The following is a 23,746-nucleotide window of genomic DNA, read 5'->3' on the forward strand; positions in this document are numbered from 1 at the left end:
GCATCGAAATATGCGGTTTTCTCTAAGAATTTTGATGATTTCGTGCAGAATTCTGCTGTTTTCTTGCAATTCAGCCGTTGAATCTTGGTAAAAAGTCATGATTTTGTAGATTTCGTGCTCTTCTTTGCAAATTCATGCCAGAAAACAACGAAAATCGGCGAGAAATCGTCGCTTTGCATCGAAATATGCGGTTTTCTGTAAGAATTTTGATGATTTCGTGCAGAATTCTGCTGTTTTCTTGCAATTCAGCCGTTGAATCTTGGTAAAAAGTCATGATTTTGTAGATTTCGTGCTCTTCTTTGCAAATTCAAGCCAGAAAACAACGAAAATCGCCGAGAAATCGTCGTTTTGCATCGAAATATGCGGTTTTCTGTAAGAATTTTGATGATTTCGTGCAGAATTTTGCTGTTTTCTTGCAATTCAGCCGTTGAATCTAGGTAAAAAGTCATGATTTTGTAGATTTCGTGCTCTTCTTGGCAAATTCAAGATAGAAAACAACGAAAATCGGCGAGAAATCGTTGTTTTGCATCGAAATATGCGGTTTTCTGTAAGAATTTTGATGATTTCGTGCAGAGTTCTGCTGTTTTCTTGCAATTCAGCCGTAGAATCTAGGTAAAAAGTCATGATTTTGTAGATTTCGTGCTCTTCTTGGCGAATTCAAGATAGAAAACAACGAAAATCGGCGAGAAATCGTTGTTTTGCATCGAAATATGCAGTTTTCTCTAAGAATTTTGATGATTTCGTGCAGAATTCTGCTGTTTTCTTGCAATTCAGCCGTTGAATCTTGGTAAAAAGTCATGATTTTGTAGATTTCGTGCTCTTCTTTGCAAATTCATGCCAGAAAACAACGAAAATCGGCGAAAAATCGTCGTTTTGCATCGAAATATGCGGTTTTCTGTAAGAATTTTGATGATTTCGTGCAGAATTCTGCTGTTTTCTTGCAATTCAGCCGTTGAATCTTGGTAAAAAGTCATGATTTTGTAGATTTCGTGCTCTTCTTTGCAAATTCAAGCCAGAAAACAAGGAAAATCGGCGAGAAATCGTCGTTTTGCATCGAAATATGGGGTTTTCTGTAAGAATTTTGATGATTTCGTGCAGAATTCTGCTGTTTTCTTGCAATTCAGCCGTAGAATCTTGGTAAAAAGTGATGATTTTGTCGATTTCGTGCTCTTCTTTGCGAATTCAAGCCAGAAAACAACGAAAATCGGCAAGAAATCGTTGTTTTGCATCGAAATATGCGGTTTTCTGTAAGAATTTTGATGATTTCGTGCAGAATTCTGCTGTTTTCTTACAATTCAGCCGTTGAATCTTGGTGAAAAGTCATGATTTTGTAGATTTCGTGCTCTTCTTTGCGAACTCAAGCCAGAAAACAACGAAAATCGGCGAGAAATCGTCGATTTGCATCGAAAAATGCGGTTTTCTGTAAGAATTTTGATGATTTCGTGCAGAATTCTGCCGTTTTCTTGCAATTCAGCCGTTGAATCTTGGTAAAAAGTCATGATTTTGTAGATTTCGTGCTCTTCTTTGCGAGTTCAAGCCAGAAAACAACGAAAATCGGCGAGAAATCGTCGTTTTGCATCGAAAAATGCGGTTTTCTGTAAGAATTTTGATGATTTCGTGCAGAATTCTGCTGTTTTCTTCCAATTCAGCCGTTGAATCTTGGTAAAAGGTCATGATTTTGTAGATTTCGTGCTCTTCTTTGCGAATTCAGGCCAGAAAACAACGAAAATCGGCGAGAAATCGTCGATTTGCATCGAAAAATGCGGTTTTCTGTAAGAATTTTGATGATTTCGTGCAGAATTCTGCCGTTTTCTTGCAATTCAGCCGTTGAATCTTGGTAAAAAGTCATGATTTTGTAGATTTCGTGCTCTTCTTTGCGAATTCAAACCAGAAAACAACGAAAATCGGCGAGAAATCGTCGTTTTGCATCAAAATATGCGGTTTTCTGTAAGAATTTTGATGATTTCGTGCAGAATTCTGCTGTTTTCTTGCAATTCAGCCGTTGAATCTTGGTAAAAAGTGATGATTTTGTAGATTTCGTGCTCTTCTTTGCGAATTCAAGCCAGAAAACAACGAAAATCGGCGAGAAATCGTCGTTTTGCATCGAAATATGCGGTTTTCTCTAAGAATTTTGATGATTTCGTGCAGAATTCTGCTGTTTTCTTGCAATTGAGCCGTTGAATCTTGGTAAAAAGTGATGATTTTGTAGATTTCGTGCTCTTCTTTGCGAATTCAAGCCAGAAAACAACGAAAATCGGCGAGAAATCGTTGTTTAGCATCGAAATATGCGGTTTTCTGTAAGAATTTTGATGATTTCGTGCAGAATTCTGCTGTTTTCTTGCAATTCAGCTGTTGAATCTTGGTAAAAAGTCATGATTTTGTAGATTTCGTGCTCTTCTTTGCGAATTCAAGCCAGAAAACAACGAAAATCGGCGAGAAATCGTCGTTTTGCATCGAAAAATGCGGTTTTCTGTAAGAATTTTGATGATTTCGTGCAGAATTCTGCTGTTTTCTTGCAATTCAGCCGTAGAATCTTGGTAAAAAGTCATGATTTTGTAGATTTCGTGCTCTTCTTTGCAAATTCAAGATAGAAAACAACGAAAATCAGCGAGAAATGGTTGTTTTGCATCGAAATATGCGGTTTTCTCTAAGAATTTTGATGATTTCGTGCAGAATTCTGCTGTTTTCTTGCAATTCAGCCGTTGAATCTTGGTAAAAAGTCATGATTTTGTAGATTTCGTGCTCTTCTTTGCGAATTCATGCCAGAAAACAACGAAAATCGGCGAGAAATCGTCGTTTTGCATCGAAATATGCGGTTTTCTGTAAGAATTTTGATGATTTCGTGCAGAATTCTGCTGTTTTCTTGCAATTAAGCCGTTGAATCTTGGTAAAAAGTCATGATTTTGTAGATTTCGTGCTCTTCTTTGCGAATTCAAGCCAGAAAACAACGAAAATCGGCGAGAAATCGTCGTTTTGCATCGAAATATGCGGTTTTCTGTAAGAATTTTGATGATTTCGTGCAGAATTCTGCTGTTTTCTTGCAATTGAGCCGTTGAATCTTGGTAAAAAGTGATGATTTTGTAGATTTCGTGCTCTTCTTTGCGAATTCAAGCCAGAAAACAACGAAAATCGGCGAGAAATCGTTGTTTAGCATCGAAATATGCGGTTTTCTGTAAGAATTTTGATGATTTCGTGCAGAATTCTGCTGTTTTCTTGCAATTCAGCTGTTGAATCTTGGTAAAAAGTCATGATTTTGTAGATTTCGTGCTCTTCTTTGCGAATTCAAGCCAGAAAACAACGAAAATCGGCGAGAAATCGTCGTTTTGCATCGAAAAATGCGGTTTTCTGTAAGAATTTTGATGATTTCGTGCAGAATTCTGCTGTTTTCTTGCAATTCAGCCGTAGAATCTTGGTAAAAAGTCATGATTTTGTAGATTTCGTGCTCTTCTTTGCAAATTCAAGATAGAAAACAACGAAAATCAGCGAGAAATGGTTGTTTTGCATCGAAATATGCGGTTTTCTCTAAGAATTTTGATGATTTCGTGCAGAATTCTGCTGTTTTCTTGCAATTCAGCCGTTGAATCTTGGTAAAAAGTCATGATTTTGTAGATTTCGTGCTCTTCTTTGCGAATTCATGCCAGAAAACAACGAAAATCGGCGAGAAATCGTCGTTTTGCATCGAAATATGCGGTTTTCTGTAAGAATTTTGATGATTTCGTGCAGAATTCTGCTGTTTTCTTGCAATTAAGCCGTTGAATCTTGGTAAAAAGTCATGATTTTGTAGATTTCGTGCTCTTCTTTGCGAATTCAAGCCAGAAAACAACGAAAATCGGCGAGAAATCGTCGTTTTGCATCGAAATATGCGGTTTTCTGTAAGAATTTTGATGATTTCGTGCAGAATTCTGCTGTTTTCTTGCAATTTAGCCGTTGAATCTAGGTAAAAAGTCATGATTTTGTAGATTTCGTGCTCTTCTTGGCGAATTCAAGATAGAAAACAACGAAAATCGGCGAGAAATCGTTGTTTTGCATCGTAATATGCAGTTTTCTCTAAGAATTTTGATGATTTCGTGCAGAATTCTGCTGTTTTCTTGCAATTCAGCCGTTGAATCTTGGTAAAAAGTCATGATTTTGTAGATTTAGTGCTCTTCTTTGCGAATTCAAGCCAGAAAACAACGAAAATCGGCGAGAAATCGTCGTTTTGCATCGAAATATGCGGTTTTCTGTAAGAATTTTGATGATTTCGTGCAGAATTCTGCTGTTTTCTTGCAATTCAGCCGTTGAATCTTGGTAAAAAGTCATGATTTTGTAGATTTCGTGCTCTTCTTTGCGAATTCAAGCCAGAAAACAACAAAAATCGGCGAGAAATCGTCGTTATGCATCGAAATATGCGGTTTTCTGTAAAAATTTTGATGATTTCGTGCAGAATTCTGCTGTTTTCTTGCAATTCAGCCGTTGAATCTTGGTAAAAAGTCATGATTTTGTAGATTTCGTGCTCTTCTTTGCAAATTCAAGCCAGAAAACAACGAAAATCGGCGAGAAATAATCGTTTTGCATCGAAATATGCGGTTTTCTGTAAGAATTTTGATGATTTCGTGCAGAATTCTGCTGTTTTCTTGCAATTCAGCCGTTGAATTTTGGTAAAAAGTCATGATTTTGTAGATTCCGTGCTCCTCTTTGCAAATTCAAGCCAGAAAACCACGAAAATCGGCGAGAAATCGTCGATTTGCATCGAAATATGCGGTTTTCTTTAAGAATTTTGATGTTTTCGTGCAGAATTCTGCTGTTTTCTTGCAATTCAGCTGTTGAATCTTGGTAAAAAGTGATAATTTTGTAGATTTTGTGCTCTTCTTTGCGAATTCAAGCCAGAAAACAACGAAAATCGGCGAGAAATCGACGTTTTGCATCGAAATATGCGGTTTTCTCTAAGAATTTTGACGATTTCGTGCAGAATTCTGCTGTTTTCTTGCAATTCAGCTGTTGAATCTAGGTAAAAAGTCATGATTTTGTAGATTTCGTGCTCTTCTTTGCGAATTCAAGCCAGAAAACAACGAAAATCGGCGAGAAATCGTCGTTTTGCATCGAAATATGCGGTTTTCTGTAAGAATTTTGATGATTTCGTGCAGAATTCTGCTGTTTTCTTGCAATTCAGCCGTTGAATCTTGGTAAAAAGTCATGATTTTGTAGATTTCGTGCTCTTCTTTTCGAATTCAAGCCAGAAAACAACGAAAATCGGCGAGAAATCGTCGTTTTGCATCGAAATATGCGGTTTTCTGTAAGAATTTTGATGATTTCGTGCAGAATTCAGCTGTTTTCTTGCAATTCAGCTGTTGAATCTTGGTAAAAAGTCATGATTTTGTAGATTCCGTGCTCTTCTTTGCGAATTCAAGATAGAAAACAACGAAAATCAGCGAGAAATCGTCGTTTTGCATCGAAATATGCGGTTTTCTCTAAGAATTTTGACGATTTCGTGCAGAATTCTGCTGTTTTCTTGCAATTCAGCCGTTGAATCTTGGTAAAAAGTGATGATTTTGTAGATTTCGTGCTCTTCTTTGCGAATTCAAGCCAGAAAACAACGAAAATCGGCGAGAAATCATCGTTTTGCATCGAAATATGCGGTTTTCTGTAAGAATTTTGATGATTTCCTGCAGAATTCTGCTGTTTTCTTGCAATTCAGCCGTTGAATCTTGGTAAAAAGTCATGATTTTGTAGATTTCGTGCTCTTCTTTGCTAATTCAAGCCAGAAAACAACGAAAATCGGCGAGAAATCGTCGTTTTGCATCGAAATATGCGGTTTTCTGTAAGAATTTTGATGATTTCGTGCAGAATTCTGCTGTTTTCTTGCAATTCAGCCGTTGAATCTTGGTAAAAAGTCATGATTTTGTAGATTTCGTGCTCATTTTTGCGAATTCAAGCCAGAAAACAACGAAAATCGGCGAGAAATCGTCGTTTTGCATCGAAATATGCGGTTTTCTGTAAGAATTTTGATGATTTCGTGCAGAATTCTGCTGTTTTCTTGCAATTCAGCCGTTGAATCTTGGTAAAAAGTCATGATTTTGTAGATTTCGTGCTCTTCTTTGCGAATTCAAGCCAGAAAACAACAAAAATCGGCGAGAAATCGTCGTTTTGCATCGAAATATGCGGTTTTCTGTAAGAATTTTGATGATTTCGTGCAGAATTCTGCTGTTTTCTTGCAATTCAGCCGTTGAATCTTGGTAAAAAGTCATGATTTTGTAGATTTCGTGCTCTTCTTTGCAAATTCAAGCCAGAAAACAACGAAAATCGGCGAGAAATAATCGTTTTGCATCGAAATATGAGGTTTTCTGTAAGAATTTTGATGATTTCCTGCAGAATTCTGCTGTTTTCTTGCAATTCAGCCGTTGAATCTTGGTAAAAAGTCATGATTTTGTAGATTTCGTGCTCTTCTTTGCTAATTCAAGCCAGAAAACAACGAAAATCGGCGAGAAATCGTCGTTTTGCATCGAAATATGCGGTTTTCTGTAAGAATTTTGATGATTTCGTGCAGAATTCTGCTGTTTTCTTGCAATTCAGCCGTTGAATCTTGGTAAAAAGTCATGATTTTGTAGATTTCGTGCTCATTTTTGCGAATTCAAGCCAGAAAACAACGAAAATCGGCGAGAAATCGTCGTTTTGCATCGAAATATGCGGTTTTCTGTAAGAATTTTGATGATTTCGTGCAGAATTCTGCTGTTTTCTTGCAATTCAGCCGTAGAATCTTGGTAAAAAGTCATGATTTTGTAGATTTCGTGCTCTTCTTTGCAAATTCAAGCCAGAAAACAACGAAAATCGGCGAGAAATAATCGTTTTGCATCGAAATATGCGGTTTTCTGTAAGAATTTTGATGATTTCGTGCAGAATTCTGCTGTTTTCTTGCAATTCAGCCGTTGAATCTTGGTAAAAAGTCATGATTTTGTAGATTTCGTGCTCATTTTTGCGAATTCAAGCCAGAAAACAACGAAAATCGGCGAGAAATCGTCGTTTTACATCGAAATATGCGGTTTTCTGTAAGAATTTTGATGATTTCGTGCAGAATTCTGCTGTTTTCTTGCAATTCAGCGGTTGAATCTTGGTAAAAAGTCATGATTTTGTAGATTCCGTGCTCCTCTTTGCGAATTCAAGCCAGAAAACCACGAAAATCGGCGAGAAATCGTCGATTTGCATCGAAATATGCGGTTTTCTTTAAGAATTTTGATGATTTCGTGCAGAATTCTGCTGTTTTCTTGCAATTCAGCTGTTGAATCTTGGTAAAAAGTGATAATTTTGTAGATTTTGTGCTCTTCTTTGCGAATTCAAGCCAGAAAACAACGAAAATCGGCGAGAAATCGACGTTTTGCATCGAAATATGCGGTTTTCTCTAAGAATTTTGACGATTTCGTGCAGAATTCTGCTGTTTTCTTGCAATTCAGCTGTTGAATCTAGGTAAAAAGTCATGATTTTGTAGATTTCGTGCTCTTCTTTGCGAATTCAAGCCAGAAAACAACGAAAATCGGCGAGAAATCGTCGTTTTGCATCGAAATATGCGGTTTTCTGTAAGAATTTTGATGATTTCGTGCAGAATTCTGCTGTTTTCTTGCAATTCAGCCGTTGAATCTTGGTAAAAAGTCATGATTTTGTAGATTTCGTGCTCTTCTTTTCGAATTCAAGCCAGAAAACAACGAAAATCGGCGAGAAATCGTCGTTTTGCATCGAAATATGCGGTTCTTAGAGAAAACTGCATATTTCGATGCAAAACAACGATTTCTCGCCGATTTTCGTTGTTTTCTATCTTGAATTCGCCAAGAAGAGCACGAAATCTACAAAATCATGACTTTTTACCTAGATTCAACGGCTGAATTGCAAGAAAACAGCAGAATTCTGCACGAAATCGTCAAAATTCTTACAGAAAACCGCATATTTCGATGCAAAACAACGATTTCTCGCCGAATTTCGTTGTTTTCTATCTTGAATTCGCCAAGAAGAGCACGAAATCTACAAAATCATAACTTTTTACCTAGATTCAACGGCTGAATTGCAGGAAAACAGCAGAATTCTCCACGAAATCATCAAAATTCTTACAGAAAACCGCATATTTCGATGCAAAACGACGATTTTTCGCCGATTTTCTTTGTTTTCTGGCTTGAATTCGCAAAGAAGAGCACGAAATCTACAAAATCATGACTTTTTACCAAGATTCAACGGCTGAATTGCAAGAAAACAGCAGAATTCTGCACGAAATCATCAAAATTCTTACAGAAAACCGCATATTTCGATGCAAAACGACGATTACTCGCCGATTTTCGTTGTTTTCTGGCATGAATTTGCAAAGAAGAGCACGAAATCCACAAAATCATGACTTTTTACCAAGATTCAACGGCTGAATTGCAAGAAAACAGCAGAATTCTGCACGAAATCATCAAAATTCTTAGAGAAAACCGCATATTTCGATGCAAAACGACGATTTCTCGCTGATTTTCGTTGTTTTCTATCTTGAATTTGCAAAGAAGAGCACAAAATCTACAAAATCATGACTTTTTACCAAGATTCAACGGCTGAATTGCAAGAAAACAGCAGAATTCTGCACGAAATCGTCAAAATTCTTAGAGAAAACCGCATATTTCGATGCAAAACGAGGATTTCTCGCCGATTTTCGATGTTTTCTGGCTTGAATTCGCAAAGAAGAGCACGAAATCTACAAAATCATGACTTTTTACCAAGATTCAACGGCTGAATTGCAAGAAAACAGCAGAATTCTGCACGAAATCATCAAAATTCTTACAGAAAACCGCATATTTCGATGCAAAACGACGATTTCTCGCCGATTTTCGTTGTTTTCTGGCTTGAATTCGCAAAGAAGAGCACGAAATCTACAAAATCATGACTTTTTACCAAGATTCAACGGCTGAATTGCAAGAAAACAGCAGAATTCTGCACGAAATCATCAAAATTCTTACAGAAAACCGCATTTTTCGATGCAAAACGACGATTTCTCGCCGATTTTCGTTGTTTTCTGGCTTGAATTCGCAAAGAAGAGCACGAAATCTACAAAATCATGACTTTTTACCAAGATTCAAGGGCTGAATTGCAAGAAAACAGCAGAATTCTGCACGAAATCATCAAAATTCTTACAGAAAACCGCATATTTCGATGCAAAACAACGATTTCTCGCCGATTTTCGTTGTTTTCTGGCTTGAATTCGCAAAGAAGAGCACGAAATCTACAAAATCATCACTTTTTACCAAGATTCTACGGCTGAATTGCAAGAAAACAGCAGAATTCTGCACGAAATCATCAAAATTCTTACAGAAAATCGCATATTTCGATGCAAAACGACGATTTCTCGCCGATTTTCGTTGTTTTCTGGCTTGAATTCGCAAAGAAGAGCACGAAATCTACAAAATCAAGACTTTTTACCAAGATTCAACAGCTGAATTGCAAGAAAACAGCAGAATTCTGCACGAAATCATCAAAATTCTTAGAGAAAACTGCATATTTCGATGCAAAACAACGATTTCTCGCCGATTTTCGTTGTTTTCTATCTTGAATTCGCCAAGAAGAGCACGAAATCTACAAAATCATGACTTTTTACATAGATTCAACGGCTGAATTGCAAGAAAACAGCAGAATTCTGCACGAAATCATCAAAATTCTTACAGAAAACCGCATATTTCGATGCAAAACAACGATTTCTCGCTGATTTTCGTTGTTTTCTATCTTGAATTCGCCAAGAAGAGCACGAAATCTACAAAATCATGACTTTTTACCTAGATTCAACTGCTGAATTGCAAGAAAACAGCAGAATTCTGCACGAAATCATCAAAATTCTTACAGAAAACCGGATATTTCGATGCAAAACGACGATTTCTCACCGATTTTCGTTGTTTTCTGGCTTGAATTCGCAAAGAAGAACACGAAATCTACAAAATCATGACTTTTTACCAAGATTCATGGCTGAATTGCAAGAAAACAGCAGAATTCTGCACGAAATCATCAAAATTCTTACAGAAAACCGCATATTTCGATGCAAAACGACGATTTCTCGCTGATTTTCGCTGTTTTCTATCTTGAATTCGCAAAGAAGAGCACGAAATCTACAAAATCATCACTTTTTACCAAGATTCGACGGCTGAATTGCAAGAAAACAGCAGAATTCTGCACGAAATCATCAAAATTCTTAGAGAAAACCGCATATTTCGATGCAAAACGACGATTTCTCGCCGATTTTCGTTGTTTACTGGCTTGAATTCGCATAAGAGGACGAAATCTACAAAATCATCACTTTTTACCAAGATTCAACGGCTGAAATGCAAGAAAACAGCAGAATTCTGCACGAAATCATCAAAATTCTTAGAGAAAACTGCATATTTCGATGCAAAACAACGATTTCTCGCCGATTTTCGTTGTTTTCTATCTTGAATTCGCCAAGAAGAGCACGAAATCTACAAAATCATGACTTTTTACCTAGATTCAACGGCTGAATTGCAAGAAAACAGCAGAATTCTGCACGAAATCGTCAAAATTCTTACAGAAAACCGCATATTTCGATGCAAAACAACGATTTCTCGCCGAATTTCGTTGTTTTCTATCTTGAATTCGCCAAGAAGAGCACGAAATCTACAAAATCATAACTTTTTACCTAGATTCAACGGCTGAATTGCAGGAAAACAGCAGAATTCTCCACGAAATCATCAAAATTCTTACAGAAAACCGCATATTTCGATGCAAAACGACGATTTTTCGCCGATTTTCGTTGTTTTCTGGCTTGAATTCGCAAAGAAGAGCACGAAATCTACAAAATCATGACTTTTTACCAAGATTCAACGGCTGAATTGCAAGAAAACAGCAGAATTCTGCACGAAATCATCAAAATTCTTACAGAAAACCGCATATTTCGATGCAAAACGACGATTACTCGCCGATTTTCGTTGTTTTCTGGCATGAATTTGCAAAGAAGAGCACGAAATCCACAAAATCATGACTTTTTACCAAGATTCAACGGCTGAATTGCAAGAAAACAGCAGAATTCTGCACGAAATCATCAAAATTCTTAGAGAAAACCGCATATTTCGATGCAAAACGACGATTTCTCGCTGATTTTCGTTGTTTTCTATCTTGAATTTGCAAAGAAGAGCACGAAATCTACAAAATCATGACTTTTTACCTAGATTCAACGGCTGAATTGCAAGAAAACAGCAGAATTCTGCACGAAATCATCAAAATTCTTAGAGAAAACCGCATATTTCGATGCAAAACGACGATTTCTCGCCGATTTTCGTTGTTTTCTGGCTTGAATTCGCAAAGAAGAGCACGAAATCTACAAAATCATGACTTTTTACCAAGAGTCATGGCTGAATTGCAAGAAAACAGCAGAATTCTGCACGAAATCATCAAAATTCTTACAGAAAACCGCATATTTCGATGCAAAACGACGATTTCTCGCCGATCTTCGTTGTTTTCTGGCATGAATTTGCAAAGAAGAGCACGAAATCTACAACATCATGACTTTTTATCAAGATTCAACTACTGAATTGCAAGAAAACAGCAGAATTCTGCACGAAATCATCAAAATTCTTAGAGAAAACCGCATATTTCGATGCAAAACGACGATTTCTCGCTGATTTTCGCTGTTTTCTATCTTGAATTCGCAAAGAAGAGCACGAAATCTACAAAATCATCACTTTTTACCAAGATTCAACGGCTGAATTGCAAGAAAACAGCAGAATTCTGCACGAAATCATCAAAATTCTTAGAGAAAACTGCATATTTCGATGCAAAACAACGATTTCTCGCCGATTTTCGTTGTTTTCTATCTTGAATTCGCCAAGAAGAGCACGAAATCTACAAAATCATGACTTTTTACCTAGATTCAACGGCTGAATTGCAAGAAAACAGCAGAATTCTGCACGAAATCATCAAAATTCTTAGAGAAAACCGCATATTTCGATGCAAAACGACGATTTCTCGCCGATTTTCGTTGTTTTCTGGCTTGAATTCGCATAAGAGCACGAAATCTACAAAATCATCACTTTTTACCAAGATTCAACGGCTGAAATGCAAGAAAACAGCAGAATTCTGCACGAAATCATCAAAATTCTTAGAGAAAACTGCATATTTCGATGCAAAACAACGATTTCTCGCCGATTTTCGTTGTTTTCTATCTTGAATTCGCCAAGAAGAGCACGAAATCTACAAAATCATGACTTTTTACCTAGATTCAACGGCTGAATTGCAAGAAAACAGCAGAATTCTGCACGAAATCATCAAAATTCTTAGAGAAAACCGCATATTTCGATGCAAAACGACGATTTCTCGCTGATTTTCGTTGTTTTCTATCTTGAATTTGCAAAGAAGAGCACAAAATCTACAAAATCATGACTTTTTACCAAGATTCAACGGCTGAATTGCAAGAAAACAGCAGAATTCTGCACGAAATCGTCAAAATTCTTAGAGAAAACCGCATATTTCGATGCAAAACGAGGATTTCTCGCCGATTTTCGATGTTTTCTGGCTTGAATTCGCAAAGAAGAGCACGAAATCTACAAAATCATGACTTTTTACCAAGATTCAACGGCTGAATTGCAAGAAAACAGCAGAATTCTGCACGAAATCATCAAAATTCTTACAGAAAACCGCATATTTCGATGCAAAACGACGATTTCTCGCCGATTTTCGTTGTTTTCTGGCTTGAATTCGCAAAGAAGAGCACGAAATCTACAAAATCATGACTTTTTACCAAGATTCAACGGCTGAATTGCAAGAAAACAGCAGAATTCTGCACGAAATCATCAAAATTCTTACAGAAAACCGCATTTTTCGATGCAAAACGACGATTTCTCGCCGATTTTCGTTGTTTTCTGGCTTGAATTCGCAAAGAAGAGCACGAAATCTACAAAATCATGACTTTTTACCAAGATTCAAGGGCTGAATTGCAAGAAAACAGCAGAATTCTGCACGAAATCATCAAAATTCTTACAGAAAACCGCATTATTCGATGCAAAACAACGATTTCTCGCCGATTTTCGTTGTTTTCTGGCTTGAATTCGCAAAGAAGAGCACGAAATCTACAAAATCATCACTTTTTACCAAGATTCTACGCCTGAATTGCAAGAAAACAGCAGAATTCTGCACGAAATCATCAAAATTCTTACAGAAAATCGCATATTTCGATGCAAAACGACGATTTCTCGCCGATTTTCGTTGTTTTCTGGCTTGAATTTGCAAAGAAGAGCACGAAATCTACAAAATCAAGACTTTTTATTAAGATTCAACGGCTGAATTGCAAGAAAACAGCAGAATTCTGCACGAAATCATCAAAATTCTTAGAGAAAACTGCATATTTCGATGCAAAACAACGATTTCTCGCCGATTTTCGTTGTTTTCTATCTTGAATTCGCCAAGAAGAGCACGAAATCTACAAAATCATGACTTTTTACATAGATTCAACGGCTGAATTGCAAGAAAACAGCAGAATTCTGCACGAAATCATCAAAATTCTTACAGAAAACCGCATATTTCGATGCAAAACAACGATTTCTCGCCGATTTTCGTTGTTCTCTATCTTGAATTCGCCAAGAAGAGCACGAAATCTACAAAATCATGACTTTTTACCTAGATTCAACGGCTGAATTGCAAGAAAACAGCAGAATTCTGCACGAAATCATCAAAATTCTTACAGAAAACCGGATATTTCGATGCAAAACGACGATTTCTCGCCGATTTTCGTTGTTTTCTGGCTTGAATTCGCAAAGAAGAGCACGAAATCTACAAAATCATGACTTTTTACCAAGATTCATGGCTGAATTGCAAGAAAACAGCAGAATTCTGCACGAAATCATCAAAATTCTTACAGAAAACCGCATATTTCGATGCAAAACGACGATTTCTCGCCGATCTTCGTTGTTTTCTGGCATGAATTTGCAAAGAAGAGCACGAAATCTACAAAATCATGACTTTTTATCAAGATTCAACTACTGAATTGCAAGAAAACAGCAGAATTCTGCACGAAATCATCAAAATTCTTAGAGAAAACCGCATATTTCGATGCAAAACGACGATTTCTCGCTGATTTTCGCTGTTTTCTATCTTGAATTCGCAAAGAAGAGCACGAAATCTACAAAATCATCACTTTTTACCAAGATTCAACGGCTGACATGCAAGAAAACAGCAGAATTCCGCACGAAATCATCAAAATTCTTAGAGAAAACTGCATATTTCGATGCAAAACAACGATTTCTCGCCGATTTTCGTTGTTTTCTATCTTGAATTCGCCAAGAAGAGCACGAAATCTACAAAATCATGACTTTTTACCTAGATTCAACGGCTGAATTGCAAGAAAACAGCAGAATTCTGCACGAAATCATCAAAATTCTTACAGAAAACCGCATATTTCGATGCAAAACGACGATTTTTCGCCGATTTTCGTTGTTTTCTGGCTTGAATTCGCAAAGAAGAGCACGGAATCTACAAAATCATGACTTTTTACCAAGATTCAACGGCTGAATTGCAAGAAAACAGCAGAATTCTGCTCGAAATCATCAAAATTCTTACAGAAAACCGCATATTTCGATGCAAAACGACGATTTCTCGCCGATTTTCGTTGTTTTCTGGCATGAATTTGCAAAGAAGAGCACGAAATCCACAAAATCATGACTTTTTACCAAGATTCAACAGCTGAATTGCAAGAAAACAGCAAAATTCTGCACGAAATCGTCAAAATTCTTAGAGAAAACCGCATATTTCGATGCAAAACGAAGATTTCTCGCCGATTTTCGTTGTTTTCTGGCTTGAATTCGCAAAGAAGAGCACGAAATCTACAAAATCATCACTTTTTACCAAGATTCAACGGCTGAATTGCAAGAAAACAGCAGAATTCTGCACGAAATCATCAAAATTCTTAGAGAAAACCGCATATTTCGATGCAAAACGACGATTTTTCGCCGATTTTCGTTGTTTTCTGGCTTGAATTCGCAAAAGAGCACGAAATCTACAAAATCATCACTTTTTACCAAGATTCAACGGCTGAATTGCAAGAAAGCAGCAGAATTCTGCACGAAATCATCAAAATTCTTAGAGAAAACTGCATATTTCGATGCAAAACAACGATTTCTCGCCGATTTTCGTTGTTTTCTATCTTGAATTCGCCAAGAAGAGCACGAAATCTACAAAATCATGACTTTTTACCTATATTCAACAGCTGAATTGCAAGAAAACAGCAGAATTCTGCACGAAATCATCAAAATTCTTACAGAAAACCGCATATTTCGATGCAAAACGACGATTTTTCGCCGATTTTCGTTGTTTTCTGGCTTGAATTCGCAAAGAAGAGCACGAAATCTACAAAATCATGACTTTTTACCAAGATTCAACGGCTGAATTGCAAGAAAACAGCAGAATTCTGCTCGAAATCATCAAAATTCTTACAGAAAACCGCATATTTCGATGCAAAACGACGATTTCTCGCCGATTTTCGTTGTTTTCTGGCATGAATTTGCAAAGAAGAGCACGAAATCCACAAAATCATGACTTTTTACCAAGATTCAACGGCTGAATTGCAAGAAAACAGCAGAATTCTGCACGAAATCGTCAAAATTCTTAGAGAAAACCGCATATTTCGATACAAAACGAAGATTTCTCGCCGATTTTCGTTGTTTTCTGGCTTGAATTCGCAAAGAAGAGCACGAAATCTACAAAATCATCACTTTTTACCAAGATTCAACGGCTGAATTGCAAGAAAACAGCAGAATTCTGCACGAAATCATCAAAATTCTTAGAGAAAACCGCATATTTCGATGCAAAACGACGATTTCTCGCCGATTTTCGTTGTTTTCTGGCTTGAATTCGCAAAAGAGCACGAAATCTACAAAATCATCACTTTTTACCAAGATTCAACGGCTGAATTGCAAGAAAACAGCAGAATTCTGCACGAAATCATCAAAATTCTTAGAGAAAACTGCATATTTCGATGCAAAACGACGATTTCTCGCCGATTTTCGTTGTTTTCTGGCATGAATTTGCAAAGAAGAGCACGAAATCCACAAAATCATGACTTTTTACCAAGATTCAACGGCTGAATTGCAAGAAAACAGCAGAATTCTGCACGAAATCGTCAAAATTCTTAGAGAAAACCGCATATTTCGATACAAAACGAAGATTTCTCGCCGATTTTCGTTGTTTTCTGGCTTGAATTCGCAAAGAAGAGCACGAAATCTACAAAATCATGACTTTTTACCAAGATTCAACGGCTGAATTGCAAGAAAACAGCAGAATTCTGCTCGAAATCATCAAAATTCTTACAGAAAACCGCATATTTCGATGCAAAACGACGATTTCTCGCCGATTTTCGTTGTTTTCTGGCATGAATTCGCAAAGAAGAGCACGAAATCTACAAAATCATCACTTTTTACCAAGATTCAACGGCTGAATTGCAAGAAAACAGCAGAATTCTGCACGAAATCATCAAAATTCTTACAGAAAACCGCATATTTCGATGCAAAACAACGATTTCTCGCCGATTTTCGTTGTTTTCTATCTTGAATTCGCCAAGAAGAGTCGCCGATTTTCGTTGTTTTCTCGCTTGAATTCGCAAAGAAGAGCACGAAATCTACAAAATCATGACTTTTTACCAAGATTCAACGGCTGAATTGCAAGAAAACAGCAGAATTCTGCACGAAATCATCAAAATTCTTAGAGAAAACCGCATATTTCGATGCAAAACGACGATTTCTCGCTGATTTTCGTTGTTTTCTATCTTGAATTCGCAAAGAAGAGCACGAAATCTACAAAATCATGACTTTTTACCAAGATTCAACGGCTGAATTGCAAGTAAACAGCAGAATTCTTAACGAAATCGTCAAAATTCTTAGAGAAAACCGCATATTTCGATGCAAAACGACAATTTCTTGCCGATTTTCGTTGTTTTCTGGCTTGAATTCGCAAAGAAGAGCACGAAATCTACAAAATCATAACTTTTTACCAAGATTCAACGGCTGAATTGCAAGAAAACAGCAGAATTCTGCACGAAATCATCAAAATTCTTACAGAAAACCGCATATTTCGATGCAAAACAACGATTTCTCGCCGATTTTCGTTGTTTTCTGGCTTGAATTCGCAAAGAAGAGCACGAAATCTACAAAATCATCACTTTTTACCAAGATTCTACGGCTGAATTGCAAGAAAACAGCAGAATTCTGCACGAAATCATCAAAATTCTTAGAGAAAACCGCATATTTCGATGCAAAACGACGATTTCTCGCGGATTTTCGTTGTTTTCTATCTTGAATTCGCAAAGAAGAGCACGAAATCTACAAAATCATGACTTTTTACCAAGATTCAACGGCTGAATTGCAAGTAAACAGCAGAATTCTGCAAGAAATCGTCAAAATTTTTAGAGAAAACCGCATATTTCGATGCAAAACGACGATTTCTCGCCGATTTTCGTTGTTTTCTGGCTTGAATTCGCAAAGAAGAGCACGAAATCTACAAAATCATCACTTTTTACCAAGATTCTACAGCTGAATTGCAAGAAAACAGCAGACTTCTGCACGAAATCATCAAAATTCTTAGAGAAAACCGCATATTTCGATGCAAAACGACGATTTCTCGCCGATTTTCGTTGTTTTCTGGCTTGAATTCGCAAAGAAGAGCACAAAATCTACAAAATCATCACTTTTTACCAAGATTCAACGGCTGAATTGCAAGAAAACAGCAGAATTCTTCACGAAATCATCAAAATTCTTAGAGAAAACCGCATATTTCGATACAAAACGAAGATTTCTCGCCGATTTTCGTTGTTTTCTGGCTTGAATTCGCAAAGAAGAGCACGAAATCTACAAAATCATCACTTTTTACCAAGATTCAACGGCTGAATTGCAAGAAAACAGCAGAATTCTGCACGAAATCATCAAAATTCTTAGAGAAAACCGCATATTTCGATGCAAAACGACGATTTCTCGCCGATTTTCGTTGTTTTCTGGCTTGAATTCGCAAAAGAGCACGAAATCTACAAAATCATCACTTTTTACCAAGATTCAACGGCTGAATTGCAAGAAAACAGCAGAATTCTGCACGAAATCATCAAAATTCTTAGAGAAAACTGCATATTTCGATGCAAAACGACGATTTCTCGCCGATTTTCGTTGTTTTCTGGCATGAATTTGCAAAGAAGAGCACGAAATCCACAAAATCATGACTTTTTACCAAGATTCAACGGCTGAATTGCAAGAAAACAGCAGAATTCTGCACGAAATCGTCAAAATTCTTAGAGAAAACCGCATATTTCGATACAAAACGAAGATTTCTCGCCGATTTTCGTTGTTTTCTGGCTTGAATTCGCAAAGAAGAGCACGAAATCTACAAAATCATGACTTTTTACCAAGATTCAACGGCTGAATTGCAAGAAAACAGCAGAATTCTGCTCGAAATCATCAAAATTCTTACAGAAAACCGCATATTTCGATGCAAAACGACGATTTCTCGCCGATTTTCGTTGTTTTCTGGCATGAATTCGCAAAGAAGAGCACGAAATCTACAAAATCATCACTTTTTACCAAGATTCAACGGCTGAATTGCAAGAAAACAGCAGAATTCTGCACGAAATCATCAAAATTCTTACAGAAAACCGCATATTTCGATGCAAAACAACGATTTCTCGCCGATTTTCGTTGTTTTCTATCTTGAATTCGCCAAGAAGAGTCGCCGATTTTCGTTGTTTTCTCGCTTGAATTCGCAAAGAAGAGCACGAAATCTACAAAATCATGACTTTTTACCAAGATTCAACGGCTGAATTGCAAGAAAACAGCAGAATTCTGCACGAAATCATCAAAATTCTTAGAGAAAACCGCATATTTCGATGCAAAACGACGATTTCTCGCTGATTTTCGTTGTTTTCTATCTTGAATTCGCAAAGAAGAGCACGAAATCTACAAAATCATGACTTTTTACCAAGATTCAACGGCTGAATTGCAAGTAAACAGCAGAATTCTTAACGAAATCGTCAAAATTCTTAGAGAAAACCGCATATTTCGATGCAAAACGACAATTTCTTGCCGATTTTCGTTGTTTTCTGGCTTGAATTCGCAAAGAAGAGCACGAAATCTACAAAATCATAACTTTTTACCAAGATTCAACGGCTGAATTGCAAGAAAACAGCAGAATTCTGCACGAAATCATCAAAATTCTTACAGAAAACCGCATATTTCGATGCAAAACAACGATTTCTCGCCGATTTTCGTTGTTTTCTGGCTTGAATTCGCAAAGAAGAGCACGAAATCTACAAAATCATCACTTTTTACCAAGATTCTACGGCTGAATTGCAAGAAAACAGCAGAATTCTGCACGAAATCATCAAAATTCTTAGAGAAAACCGCATATTTCGATGCAAAACGACGATTTCTCGCGGATTTTCGTTGTTTTCTATCTTGAATTCGCAAAGAAGAGCACGAAATCTACAAAATCATGACTTTTTACCAAGATTCAACGGCTGAATTGCAAGTAAACAGCAGAATTCTGCAAGAAATCGTCAAAATTTTTAGAGAAAACCGCATATTTCGATGCAAAACGACGATTTCTCGCCGATTTTCGTTGTTTTCTGGCTTGAATTCGCAAAGAAGAGCACGAAATCTACAAAATCATCACTTTTTACCAAGATTCTACAGCTGAATTGCAAGAAAACAGCAGACTTCTGCACGAAATCATCAAAATTCTTAGAGAAAACCGCATATTTCGATGCAAAACGACGATTTCTCGCCGATTTTCGTTGTTTTCTGGCTTGAATTCGCAAAGAAGAGCACAAAATCTACAAAATCATCACTTTTTACCAAGATTCAACGGCTGAATTGCAAGAAAACAGCAGAATTCTTCACGAAATCATCAAAATTCTTAGAGAAAACCGCATATTTCGATGCAAAACGACGATTTCTCGCCGATTTTCGTTGTTTTCTGGCTTGAATTCGCAAAGAAGAGCACGAAATCTACAAAATCATCACTTTTTACCAAGATTCAACATCTGAATTGCAAGAAAACAGCAGAATTCTGCACGAAATCATCAAAATTCTTACAGAAAACCGCAAATTTCGATGCAAAACGACGATTTCTCGCCGATTTTCGTTGTTTTCTCGCTTGAATTCGCAAAGAAGAGCACGAAATCTACAAAATCATGACTTTTTACCAAGATTCAACGGCTGAATTGCAAGAAAACAGCAGAATTCTGCACGAAATCATCAAAATTCTTAGAGAAAACCGCATATTTCGATGCAAAACGACGATTTCTCGCTGATTTTCGTTGTTTTCTATCTTGAATTCGCAAAGAAGAGCACGAAATCTACAAAATCATGACTTTTTACCAAGATTCAACGGCTGAATTGCAAGTAAACAGCAGAATTCTGCACGAAATCGTCAAAATTCTTAGAGAAAACCGCATATTTCGATGCAAAACGACGATTTCTTGCCGATTTTCGTTGTTTTCTGGCTTGAATTCGCAAAGAAGAGCACGAAATCTACAAAATCATAACTTTTTACCAAGATTCAACGGCTGAATTGCAAGAAAACAGCAGAATTCTGCACGAAATCATCAAAATTCTTACAGAAAACCGCATATTTCGATGCAAAACAACGATTTCTCGCCGATTTTCGTTGTTTTCTGGCTTGAATTCGCAAAGAAGAGCACGAAATCTACAAAATCATCACTTTTTACCAAGATTCTACGGCTGAATTGCAAGAAAACAGCAGAATTCTGCACGAAATCATCAAAATTCTTACAGAAAACCGCATATTTCGATGCAAAACGACGATTTCTCGCCGATTTTCGTTGTTTTCTGGCTTGAATTCGCAAAGAAGAGCACGAAATCTACAAAATCATCACTTTTTACCAAGATTCTACGGCTGAATTGCAAGAAAACAGCAGAATTCTGCACGAAATCATCAAAATTCTTACAGAAAACCGCATATTTCGACGCATAACAACGATTTCTCGCCGATTTTCGTTGTTTTCTGGCTTGAGTTCGCAAAGAAGAGCACGAAATCTACAAAATCATAACTTTTTACCAAGATGCAACGGCTGAATTGCAAGAAAACAGCAGAATTCTGCACGAAATCATCAAAATTCTTACAGAAAACCGCATATTTCGATGCAAAACAACGATTTCTCGCCGATTTTCGTTGTTTTCTGGCTTGAATTCGCAAAGAAGGGCACGAAATCCACAAAATCATCAGTTTTTACCAAGATTCTACGGCTGAATTGCAAGAAAACAGCAGAATTCTGCACGAAATCATCAAAATTCTTACAGAAAACCGCATATTTCGATGCAAAACGACGATTTCTCGCCGATTTTCGTTGTTTTCTGGCTTGAATTCGCAAAGAAGAGCACGAAATCTACAAAATCATCACTTTTTACCAAGATTCAACGGCTGAATTGCAAGAAAACAGCAAAATTCTGCACGAAATCATCAAAATTCTTAGAGAAAACCGCATATTTCGATGCAAAACGACGATTTCTCGCCGATTTTCGTGGTTTTCTGGCTTGAATTCGCAAAGAAGAGCACGAAATCTACAAAATCATGACTTTTTACCAAGATTCAACGGCTGAATTGCAAGAAAACAGCAGAATTTTGCACGAAATCATCAAAATTCTTACAGAAAACCGCATATTTCGATGCAAAACGATTATTTCTCGCCGATTTTCGTTGTTTTCTGACTTGAATTCGCAAAGAAGAGCACGAAATCTACAAAATCATGACTTTTTACCAAGATTCAACGACTGAATTGCAAGAAAACAGCAGAATTCTGCACGAAATCATCAAAATTCTTACAGAAAACCGCATATTTCGATGCAAAACGACGATTTCTCGCCGATTTTCGTTGTTTTCTGGCTTGAATTCGCAAAGAAGAGCACGAAATCTACAAAATCATGACTTTTTACCAAGATTCAACGGCTGAATTGCAAGAAAACCGCAGAATTCTGCACGAAATCATCAAAATTCTTACAGAAAACCGCATTTTTCGATGCAAATCGACGATTTCTCGCCGATTTTCGTTGTTTTCTGGCTTGAATTCGCAAAGAAGAGCACGAAATCTACAAAATCATGACTTTTTACCAAGATTCAACGGCTGAATTGCAAGAAAACAGCAGAATTCTGCACGAAATCATCAAAATTCTTAGAGAAAACCGCATATTTCGATGCAAAACGACGATTTCTCGCCGATTTTCGTTGTTTTCTGGCTTGAATTCGCAAAGAAGAGCACAAAATCTACAAAATCATCACTTTTTACCAAGATTCAACGGCTGAATTGCAAGAAAACAGCAGAATTCTTCACGAAATCATCAAAATTCTTAGAGAAAACCGCATATTTCGATGCAAAACGACGATTTCTCGCCGATTTTCGTTGTTTTCTGGCTTGAATTCGCAAAGAAGAGCACGAAATCTACAAAATCATCACTTTTTACCAAGATTCAACATCTGAATTGCAAGAAAACAGCAGAATTCTGCACGAAATCATCAAAATTCTTACAGAAAACCGCAAATTTCGATGCAAAACGACGATTTCTCGCCGATTTTCGTTGTTTTCTCGCTTGAATTCGCAAAGAAGAGCACGAAATCTACAAAATCATGACTTTTTACCAAGATTCAACGGCTGAATTGCAAGAAAACAGCAGAATTCTGCACGAAATCATCAAAATTCTTAGAGAAAACCGCATATTTCGATGCAAAACGACGATTTCTCGCTGATTTTCGTTGTTTTCTATCTTGAATTCGCAAAGAAGAGCACGAAATCTACAAAATCATGACTTTTTACCAAGATTCAACGGCTGAATTGCAAGTAAACAGCAGAATTCTGCACGAAATCGTCAAAATTCTTAGAGAAAACCGCATATTTCGATGCAAAACGACGATTTCTTGCCGATTTTCGTTGTTTTCTGGCTTGAATTCGCAAAGAAGAGCACGAAATCTACAAAATCATAACTTTTTACCAAGATTCAACGGCTGAATTGCAAGAAAACAGCAGAATTCTGCACGAAATCATCAAAATTCTTACAGAAAACCGCATATTTCGATGCAAAACAACGATTTCTCGCCGATTTTCGTTGTTTTCTGGCTTGAATTCGCAAAGAAGAGCACGAAATCTACAAAATCATCACTTTTTACCAAGATTCTACGGCTGAATTGCAAGAAAACAGCAGAATTCTGCACGAAATCATCAAAATTCTTAGAGAAAACCGCATATTTCGATGCAAAACGACGATTTCTCGCTGATTTTCGTTGTTTTCTATCTTGAATTCGCAAAGAAGAGCACGAAATCTACAAAATCATGACTTTTTACCAAGATTCAACGGCTGAATTGCAAGTAAACAGCAGAATTCTGCAAGAAATCGTCAAAATTCTTAGAGAAAACCGCATATTTCGATGCAAAACGACGATTTCTCGCCGATTTTCGTTGTTTTCTGGCTTGAATTCGCAAAGAAGAGCACGAAATCTACAAAATCATCACTTTTTACCAAGATTCTACAGCTGAATTGCAAGAAAACAGCAGACTTCTGCACGAAATCATCAAAATTCTTAGAGAAAACCGCATATTTCGATGCAAAACGACGATTTCTCGCCGATTTTCGTTGTTTTCTGGCTTGAATTCGCAAAGAAGAGCACAAAATCTACAAAATCATCACTTTTTACCAAGATTCAACGGCTGAATTGCAAGAAAACAGCAGAATTCTTCACGAAATCATCAAAATTCTTAGAGAAAACCGCATATTTCGATGCA

Source organism: Gnatocerus cornutus, unplaced genomic scaffold, assembly GCF_029298725.1.
Source record: "Gnatocerus cornutus isolate USDA-ARS CGAHR unplaced genomic scaffold, icGnaCorn1.1 ctg00000106.1, whole genome shotgun sequence".
NCBI lineage: Eukaryota > Metazoa > Arthropoda > Insecta > Coleoptera > Tenebrionidae > Gnatocerus > Gnatocerus cornutus.